General features: G+C 43.1%; 1 long non-coding RNA gene across 1 annotated transcript; it reads right to left on the bottom strand.

Annotated features, from left to right (window-relative positions):
• Positions 1-805: 805 nt before the first annotated feature.
• On the bottom strand, positions 806-9515 carry LOC122199314. The gene is made up of 3 exons (XR_006193459.1): positions 9375-9515; positions 3096-3493; positions 806-1119 (listed from the first exon to the last, which is right to left on the bottom strand). It is a non-coding gene; the product is annotated as an uncharacterized LOC122199314 (long non-coding RNA).
• Between the last annotated feature and the right edge of the window lie 1125 nt (positions 9516-10640).

Raw genomic sequence — 10640 nt, forward strand, 5'->3', positions numbered from 1 at the left:
GCCTGTGCACCTAGCTCGCTGTCACGCAGCATGGCAGTCTCAGAGGAACTAGCAGCCATGCCCTGGGGCTGGCTCGTACCAACTTGTATGAGGTGATTCTGTGTGTTTCTTTCCGGTACTGCATCCAGTGCTGTCACTTTGGTAGCTTGCAACCGGCCACGGTAGAAGGGAGTACTTATCTAGAAAAAACACTACAAAATCAGGGTTACCCCCACCCCGTCCCCAAGAGCCAGGTTACCAGCACGTGACTTTACATAATGGTTGGCTTCCCCCAGAGTAAGCCAAGAAACCTAGGAGGAAGCTGCAAGACTTCTTAGAATCTAGTCATGGATGTCCCCAACGTCACTCTCTTCTCATTTTATTGGCCAAACAATTCCCGGAGGCTGGCTGTGATTCAAGAGGATTACCATCCATGTCCCGTGGCGGAGTTGCAAAGAAATTGTACAATACAGGATTTGGCACAGGGTAGGTGCTCAATAAGTGTTTGATGAATAAATGAATGAGTAAAGTCACTTACATGAGTGTATCACTTAATCTCTATGCCCTTAAAATCACTCAAAAAGTATAAAGTCTCCTGGGAAGTCTTGCTTCAATATCAGAGAGGCCAATGATTTTTTAAGTCCCCAAAGAACCTAAATCTAAAAATCGCTTGACATAGGTCTACTTACACTCGGTCCACAGGTACTCACGGACCCGTTTACACAAGCCCTCTGCGCTTATGTGCTCAACTGTATTGTACACATGTCAATCGCAGAATGCTTGTTTTATAGATGTTTTTATACTATTGAGGTTTGCTTTGCCTCCTCCCTAAGTAAACTGCAACTTCTTTTGAGAGAGTTCTTGTGTGTTTCTTTGTTATTCCTCCTTTCTACCGTGCCCCAAACAGATAATTACACGTATGCATACACATGAATACTTACAAGATACATGATAGTGAGAGATTATAAGCCTTAAAAGGAATGGAAAGAAGAAAAGGAACTAAGAATTCTTCATTGCTATGTTGCACAGCCTTCTCCTTTAACTCTTCCATTCACCTAGTGATGCTGGCATTATTCCATTCCATTTCACAGTTGAGGAAAATGAGTCTCAAGAAGGTTTACCAGTTTGGCCCAGGCCACACTAGGAAGAGGAGATGGGATTCAAATGTATGAGCTTTATGTATTCTTCAGGCCATCGTCTCACTGCAATATACACCCCCTACCTCCCCCCATTCTCATGCCTCCTTCCTTGAAGCATCTACAAAAGTCATACAGATGCTGATGTTTTCAAACCTCAGACAGAGTAATAACTATTTCAAGTTCCACTCTTGAAATAGCCTTTAAAAGCTTGAAAACACAAAAAGTGTGAAGTGTCTTCCACTGGGAAAGGAGTGAACCTGTTAGCAGGAGACAAACATAATAACTCAGGCAAAGGGTGTTGGTGGGTTGGACCAAGGTAGTGGTGGTGAGAGGGAAAGACATGAACAATTTTGAGGGATATGAAGAAGACAGGATCACCAGGGACGCCTGAGTGGCTCAGTCAGTTAAGCATCTGATTTCGGCTCAGGTTGTGATCTCATGGTTTATGAGTTCAAGCCCTGAGTCGCACTCTGTGCTGACAGCCCAGGGCCTGCTTGGGATTCTTTCTCTTTCCTTCTTTCTCTGCCCTTCCCCTTCTCTCTCTCTTTCTCTCTCTCTCTCTCTTTCTCAAAAGAAGACAGGATCACCAGACTAATGATTGACTGGATTGAGCAGGTGCGGATCAACCATTGCAGAATCACACTGGCTGCACCAGAAAGGTGAGAAGAGAGGGGAAGCCTGGATGGGAGGTTTCCATATTCCTGGAAGGAGGTGGTAATGGCTTAGACTAGGAAAAGAGCCATGGAAGTAGGAGAACGGATGGCTTTGAGAGATAAAATGGAGGTAGGATCTGCTGGATATATTGCCAAACTAGATGTGGGAATGTGAGGATGAAGGAGGGGTCAAGGACAAAGTCCAGAAATCTCTCATGGAAAACCAGGTGCTTTTTGCTGAGCTAGGGGACACAGAAAGGGGAGCAGATTTCAGATAAGGCTGAATTCGGGACATGCCAAGTTTGAGGCGAACATGTAAGCAAGTGCTGGCAGCCAGTGCGCAATTGCATTTAAAACAAAACAAGCATCTCTTATCTAAATGAGACTCTTGGCCCCCTTCGAAGGTGCTAGATGGACGCCCCAAATACCATGCGTGGCAGAGTTCTGTGCCAAGCAATAGAGGGGCTCTGTAATTCTCCATGTTTTCACTTCACAGTGCTTCAACCCCTTCTCCAAAAGCCATTTATCACCCTGCAGTCACCTCTGTCATAATCAAGATGTCTTTATTGAGACTTCCAAAGCTAATAAGAGCTGTATGATTCAATCGGTGACTGTGCCTCATATAACTCATAGAAGTGCTACAGGGAAATTTCAGGGGTCCTTAGGACCCCAGGTCTGCCTGCACACATGCACACGTCAAAACTCCTGCTGATTTTCTTAGAATTCGTACGGCCAAGCACTAAGACGTGTTTGCACGCTTCTGCCGCACACGGCAGCACGGCCGTTGTTTACACGAGGTCCCTGCATGTTACAACAAGGAGCCCGGGCCCCTTTGTCTCCAGCTGTATTCTAAGGAAGCAGGGAAGCGTTCGAGCCAATGAAGGCTCTCCAGAGAGCTGCAGCTTTCCTGCACATCAGCTTTTATCATGAGACCCTACAAGGGTTCTACCCAAAACACAATGCCAGCTGTAAGGACGGCAAAGAAGTTAGGACAGCCCCAGACCGAAGGAGATCACTTGTAAGTGTTTCACCAACGTGCTTGTTATACAACTACTAGAATAGGCCCCCGAAACCAAGCCAGGATTAGATTTCCATGCCCACTCTGAGAACCGGACGCTGCAACCCTGAGCCTGAGTGGGGTTCTGCTCGTCCAGCCCAGGGCCTGCCAGCCCACCAGGTGGAGACCAGCTGGCTGGGAACCAGCCGTCCTCCTCACTCAGAGCATCCCTTGACCTGACTCCAGCTCTACCCAGGGATCCCCTCCCAAATCCCCCTCCAGTCAAGCTCTCCTGGATGGAAACCCACAAAAGAAGAGCTTCCTTACCTGAGAGAAGGTCCCGGCGACCGGCAGTAGAAAAAAAACACCAAGTCCTAACAGAAGCGACAGGGACTTACAGGGCAAATCTGTTGGTTTTAAAAGAAGAAAGGTGACTTCATCCCTGGTGCCGTGGAGTTTAAAAGAGCAACGAGTGCTCCCTGGCCGAGCCAAGTCTGTCTCATCGGTGATGACTCCATCCAAATTATGCAGCCACTGCCCAGACACGCTCAGCCTTCAGAAGGTAAATTGCTGGAATCTGACTAGCCCTGTTGTTTTCAAAGAGCTTCCGAAAGTCCTGAACACCAATCACCTTAGCTGGCACCAGGGATACGGAAACCATGCACTTATTTCCCTGAGTCGTATCATTATCTCCCCAAGGATCCAGCTGTCTGAAAAATAGCGTTCTAGGGAAGGAAAAAGAGATATTTAAGCTTCTGAGAGGTAAAAATTCCCGGGGACGGAAGGGAGAGAGAAAAAAACAAAGATATTTCAGTCAGGAGGAGGGGCAGGGCGAAAGCTGGAATGGTCACCTTGCTAAGAGGTTTTCAGAGCTGGTGGATTTGTAAGCACATAAAGGTGACAAATGCTAGTCTGGACTTCGCAGAGGGGAAAGTATTCAGTTATGCAAAGGAATGAGTCACTGTATGGAAGGAAAGTGTGACAGCCTTTCTAATGAAGGCAACCAAGTTGTATTTACTTTTTATCGCATATGGTACCACTCAACCAATTTGGGGTCATTGCTAACATAAATAACTCAAAACATGCCCACATCCCACCAAGAAGATTTGGGAAAAGAGGTATTTAAGTGAGGGATGTTCTCTTTTGTATGTTAAAGGTAAGGCTGGAGGCATCAGATTTGTACCATGGGATTCAAGGTCATGTCAAGCTACTGAGGAGGCCAGTCACTTCTCCTTGAGGCCATGTCCTCAGGCCAAACCTTGGGCAGGACTTCAGGCCTTGGTGCCGGGGCAAGGAATGGTAGTGGGGGTGACTTCTGTTGGAAGAAGGGGGGCAGAGGATCGTGCTTAGCAGCCGGCTACCTTTTCTCTCTCACACCGCTACTTCAGGAGAGTGGAAGGTGACGTTGGGTCACTCAGCATGTGTCCAACTTTTTGCTGAGCTATTTTGAGGCCTTGGAGATCTCTTCTTGTGTTAAGTTTCACTCCTGAGAGAGTCAAACAAGAAGAGATCTCTTTCTGTTTAGCTAGAGGTGCTCAGGGCCAACATTTGAAAGGGGTTTTTGATCTGAGAGATTTAAGAAATGCCAATAAGGCTTATGAAAGGAATTTGCAAGTATTCGGGTCGGGGTGTAAATAATGATAGAAGTAGAAAAGGAGCAGAGTTTTTATCAATAGTAGGATGAAACAAAAAAAAAGGGGGGCAGAATCCACTGGTATTCAGTTCATCCTAGTATCCTTAAAGCCTAGCACACAGACTAACACACAGTAGGTACTCAGTAGACAGTACATGGTGTCGGACAACCCCTCTCTGTTCCAGATTTCTAGGACAGATCTGTTGAGAACTCTTAAAGTCACCATCTGGTAAGCTAAGCAGCTGCTGAGAGTATGAGCCAGTGGGTCTTAGGGAATGCAAGACGAACTGGGTCGTTTGTTTTGCTTCAGCTCCTAGGTTCATTGCCAAAGTCAGAATCGAACAAAGAAAGCCAAATGGAACCAGCAGCCTCCTTTGCCTACACTGTCCCTTATATATCAGCGATATTCTAGTGTCCAGACCCGGGACTCCCTCTTATAGGCAGCCTGCCAATTAGCCTCAGCTCTCTTTTGTTCTCAACATTCTTTCATAAAATTTTCAAACGTAGTTTCTTCAATTGACATTTTACTATATTTGCTTTATCATATATTGATTCTCTATCCATTCCTCTATCCTTCCAGCAACGCATTTTTATGGCATTCCAAAGTTGCAGATATCGATACATGCCCCCAAATACTTCAATATGATTAACAAAAATTCAATATTTGTTGACAATTCCAACATTTGTTTACAATTTCTCTTCAGATAAAATTCATATACAGTGCAATGCAGAAGTCGTCAACATAGCATTTTGATGAGTTCCTATAAATACATATATATGTGCAGTTCAAACCCCTGTCAAGGGACGGAACATAATCATTACCCTAGAAAGTTTCCCCATGTCCCTTCCCAGCAAACTCCTGGTTCAGCATTCCTAAAGAGAATGAATCTTCTGATTTTTTTCACCATGGTGCAGTTTCACTTATTCTGGTACTTCATATAAATAGAATCATAAAACTTGTGTTCTTTTGTGGAAATTTTTCTTCATTCAGCAGGTTTCTAGGATTCACCCACCCGTGTTGTTGCTTCTATCAGTAGTCGGTTTCTTTTCATTGATGAGTAGTATTTTCCTATATGGATATGCCACAGTTTGTTTATCCAGTCTTCTATTGACGGACACCTGATCATCTAGTTTAGGGCTATTATGAATAGAGCTAATATGAACATTTTTGGACACATACTTTTGTGGATATGCATTCTCATAACCATTGGGTAAATACCTAGGAGTGGAGTTGGTGGGCCTTAAGGTAGGTGGGTATTTAATGTGTAAGGAATTAAAAGATCTTTTCCAATGTTCTCATACAATTTTCTTCTCCTACCAACAATGTACAAGAGTTTTAGTTGCTTTGTATACTTCTGACAACATGTGGTGCTATCAGTGAAAATTTAGCCATGCCCGTGAATGTGGACTGGTATCTCATTGTGGTTCTAATTTGCATCTCCTTGTTGACTAAAGCTGTTGAATGTTTTTTCATGTGCTTATGGGCCATGCTTTTACCGTCCTTTGCGAAGTGTCTTAAATTGAGGTGCTTGTCTTTTGATTACGGAGTTTTAAGAGTTCTTGATATATCCAGGATACCAGTTATCTGACAGAGACATTTCCCAAATATTTTCTCCTGCCCTATGTACATTTTCTTGATGACATTTCTTCTGGTGAATAGGTATTTAGTTTTGACTCAGTTGATTTATTTTCTTTTTTTGGTTTGTGTCTTCCCCCAAGTCATGAAGATATTCTCCTATGTTTTCTTCTAGAATGTTTATGCCTATGGTCCATAACAAATTGATTTTTGTGGATGGTACGATTTAGGGCAAGGTTGATTTGTTTCCATATGAATATGTGGTTATTTCAACACCCTTTTTTGAAAACCTTTCCTCTCCCAATTGGGTTTCTTTGAAAACTTTGTGAAAAACAAAATAAATATAGAAGCATGAGTCAATTTCTGCCTGGGGTGTTTATTCTGTCCTACCAATCAGTTTGTCGATCCTTGTGCCAGTACCCCACTGTCTTGATTACTGTAGCTTTAGGGTAAGTCTTGAACTAAAGTGCTGAAGTAACTTTGACTTCTTTTTTCACTACTTCTTTGAATATTCTAAGTTCTGTGCAGGTGTACAGAAATTTTAGTATCTGTCAATTTTGACTAAAAAGCATCATAGGATTAGGATTGTTCTGAGTCCATAGAAAAGGTTGGTGATTACCATTTTAACAACCCTGAGCCTTTCAATCCATTAACCTGGTGTATCTTGCCACTTTTTGCATCTTCAATTTTCTCACGGCATTGTTTTATTGATTTTGTCATTGATTTTCGCAGTTTGACTACGGTTTGCCTAAGTGTTGTTGTTGGGTTTCTTGTTGTTGTTTTTTGTTTTTGGGTTTTTTTTTTTTTTTTTAGAGCATGTGAGCAGGGAGGGGGGGGGCAGAGAGAAAGACAGAGAATCTTAAGCAGACTCCATGCTCAGTGTGGAGCCCAACGTGGGGCTCAACCCCACAACCCTGGGATCATGACCTGGGCTGAAATCAAGAGCCTGACACTCAACCGACTAAGCCACTCAGGTGCCCCTGTTTTGTTGTGTCTTTTTTTTTTTTTTTTAATATTAATCTTTCTTGGTGTTTACTAGGGTTTTAAAGTCTATAAATATGTCTTTTGCCAAATTTATGAACTTTTCACCCATTATTTATCTAAATAAGTTTCTGGTTCATTCTTTCTCTCTCTCTTCTCTTTCTAGGACTCTAGTTATATGTATATTAGACCTTTTGATATTGCTGCAAAGATCTATGAGCCTTTGAACACTTATTAAATCTCTCCTCCTCAATCTGGATCATTTCCGTTGATCTATCTTCTAGTTCATTGACTTTTTCTTCTTTTATCTCCCTGTGCTTTTAAAAACATCCAGTAAATTTTATTTAAGATGTTTATTTTCCATAAAGTTTTTGTCTGCTAATTCCATCATCTAGATCATCTCAGGGTTGGTCTCTGTGAATTGTCTTTTCTCCTTAAAAGTAGTCATGTTTTCCCATTTTGTTGTATGTTGAATAATTTTGGAATGTATCCTGGTCATTATGAATGGTATGTTGCAGAAAATCTGGATTCTATTCTGTTCTTCTGAGAAGTATTGACTTTTCTTTACTTAGGCCCTTAAAAGTGGCTGAATTCAAAGTGTGACCTTATCTTCCCGTGTAGCATCTAGAATTTCAGGTCAGCTCTTTCAGCTGTAGCTGGGATTTTTAAAATCTGCCTCTTGCATAGGTTGTTCAAAGGTCAACCAGAGATCTGGGTAGAGTTTATACATAGAGCTGTAGGGCTTCCCCTCTGCTCTGCATATTCATAGACAGGGCCCTACTCTGAGGACAAAAGCTATAAATCAGGAAACTCATCCCATGTCTGTCTCTTCTTCCAGTGGTTCGCTCTCCTCTGGCTTCTTTCAGTTTTTGTTCTCTTTGCAGTACCAGTTGAAACTAATTGTTCTTATATTTTGTCCAGAGTTTATAGTTACTACCTATAACAGGTATGGTCCGGTAGGAGCTACTTGGCCATACCAGAAGGCTTCAGTTACCTTTTGAGTCATTTGAGTCATTTAGCTGACCCTCAACATGATAATTCATAGCTCTTTCTTAGGATACTAAATATGTTTCATTTCAAGCACCACCTCAGATTGATTGGCAATGTTGAGAAGATACTGAGCTTCAGTAGAAAAGACAATAAGCAATGTCTGCCTTTGACATAGGAGGGGAGGTGTAAACCCAATATTTGTCATTTCTGATATAGTTATTTACAAAACAATGCATAACACTCAGCAATTTATGCCTGCTAGAACACCTCCCTAAATCAGAGTACCATATTTGTTTGTCTGATAGTTAATCTTCTTCTTTAGATGTAAACTTCATGAGAGCAGGAAATGTGTCTGTGAAATTTACTCTCTTATGTCCAGTGTCTATCATGTGAGATGGCAGGCTCTCAATAAATATTTGGTGAGTGAATGAGAATCCAGTTTAATGTTTGTTTGAGATTTACTTTTCAAAATTATGTAATCAATGTGAAGAAAGAAATAGAGAACACAGATTTGCAGAAATAAAATAAGTTAAATCGCCTCATTTTCCCCCTAGACATAACCATTATTACAATTTTTTTCACAAAGCTTTTTGTTACCCTTCAAATTTTTATTCTCAACCTTGGGTGCTTATTAGAATTATCTGAGCAGATTTGAAAAGTCTGTTCATGCCACACCCCAGACCAATTTATTCACAGTCTCAGGGATTGACCTTGACATTAGCATTCTAAAATTCCAGAGATGATGCTAATATGCAGTCAGAAGACCTAAAGATGTCCCAGCCTATCAGAGGTTTTTTCAGATGTTGTTTTCTGTCCCCTAGATAACATAGTCCTTGCCTTCTATGAGAGTTCAGAGAGGGCAGGGCTTGAAGCAATTAAACATGAAACAATTAGAAATCAAAAAGACACATAGGGGCACATTGGGTGGCTCAACTGGTTAAGTGTCTGACTTTGACTCAGGTCATGATCTCATGGTTCATGAGTTTGAGCTCTGTGTTGGCTCTCCGCTGATAGCACAGAGCCTGCTTGGGATTCTCTCTCTCTCTCCCACTCTGCCCCTGCTCGTGCTCTGTCTCTCAAAAATAAAAATAAACATAAAAAAAATCAAAAGGACACCAAACATATGTAGTCAAGAGACAAGATGCATGGAAGCTGAAGTTAAATATGCCAGGAGTGGACACCTGAGTGCGATAAGGGGTGGGCTCGCCTGTTCTTCTTGTTCCTTGGCAAAGCCCTGCCAGTTACACAGAGGGACCCTTCTCCTTCTATAAAGGTTTGGAGAAAGGTGCACCGTGACGTGCTAGAATGGTAGGTGATGCTAAGCCAACCCCTCCCTTCTTTGAAAATGTCTTTTTTATAGAATCCTAAGTCCCCAGGCTCCTGGCCTCTGCCTTCTCTTTGTGGGAATGCCGTTTTAATTCTTTACCTGACTTCAGAACTTGAGAAGACCACCTTCGACCAGAAAATCTTCTATGGGAATGTGCCATTGCTGGCCAGGTGGCCTGCCTGTCTGGTGTGGAACCTGGGTGAGTTGGACATTAACATCTATCACCACCTTATTTCTCCAGCTCACCCCAGGGGAACTGATCAGAAACAAAGCAAAGAGCCTAGTTTTTTACCTAGGCAACACGACAGAAGTTCCCAAGGGATTGTGAAGTACCTATTCTTGGGCCCCACCCAAGAACCATTAACACAGAACCTCTGGGTGGCAGTGCCTTAGCACTGGTATGTTTGTGAAGGCTCCCCAGAAAATCAGGATTTGAGGGGCGCCTGGGTGGCTCAGTCAGTTAAGCAACTGACTTCAGCTCAGGTCATGATCTCACAGTTCACGGGTTCGAGCCCCACGTCGGGCTCTGTGCTGACAGCTCGGAGCCTGGAGCCTGCTTCAGATTCTGTGTCTCCCTCTCTCTCTGCTCCTCCACTGCTCATGCTCTGTCTCTCTGTGTCTCTCAAAAATAAATGTTAAAAAAAAATTTTTTTTTTTTTTTTAAAAGAAAATTAGGATTTGACTCAGGGTAGGAAATACCAATGAAGCAACTTGGTCGTCCATTCTCATGGGTTATGAGTGGGTTTGAAATCTCCCTTCCTACTATTCTGGAGGCAGCATAGAGGGAAGTGCCAGACCTTATGTTAAATAGGCTAGGGTTTGACCCCCTGCTTTGCCATTTACTAGCTAGGCGACGTTGACCAAGTCCCTGAACACATTCCATTTAATTAAACGGCAAAAGAGGTGAAATAATAGAACCCACCACTGAGACTCAATGAGGCACCACGTACAAAGGAACTGGCACACAATGTGTACCTAGTAAACTTCGACTCCTTTCCCTCCCTGCACCCCTCGCTGTCACCCCACCTTAGCATTGCCATAGGAGCTATGGGCAAGCTCTGGCTTGGTTTTGTGCTATTTCTCCTTGATCTGACCGTGACCATGATGTTGGTCTGGATTCGCAGCCGCGGTCCCTGGATCTGGCATTCTGAGCCCAGCGTCTGAACTTGATCCGGCTCTTCTTTCCTGCCTTGCAGGTTCCGGGCCCAGTTTCCATCACCTGTTTCTGTTGTTCAGCAATAAGCCCCAAAGGGATGGTTTCTAAAAGCAACTGGCCCCATGTTGCTCCAGCTGGGTTTTAGCACCAGGAGGGGGTGGGGCTAATTTTAGCCTTGTCCTGGATTAACATCGGAGAAAAGGCGAGGC

Source organism: Panthera leo, chromosome D1 (genome assembly GCF_018350215.1).
Source record: "Panthera leo isolate Ple1 chromosome D1, P.leo_Ple1_pat1.1, whole genome shotgun sequence".
Classification (NCBI taxonomy): Eukaryota; Metazoa; Chordata; class Mammalia; order Carnivora; family Felidae; genus Panthera; species Panthera leo.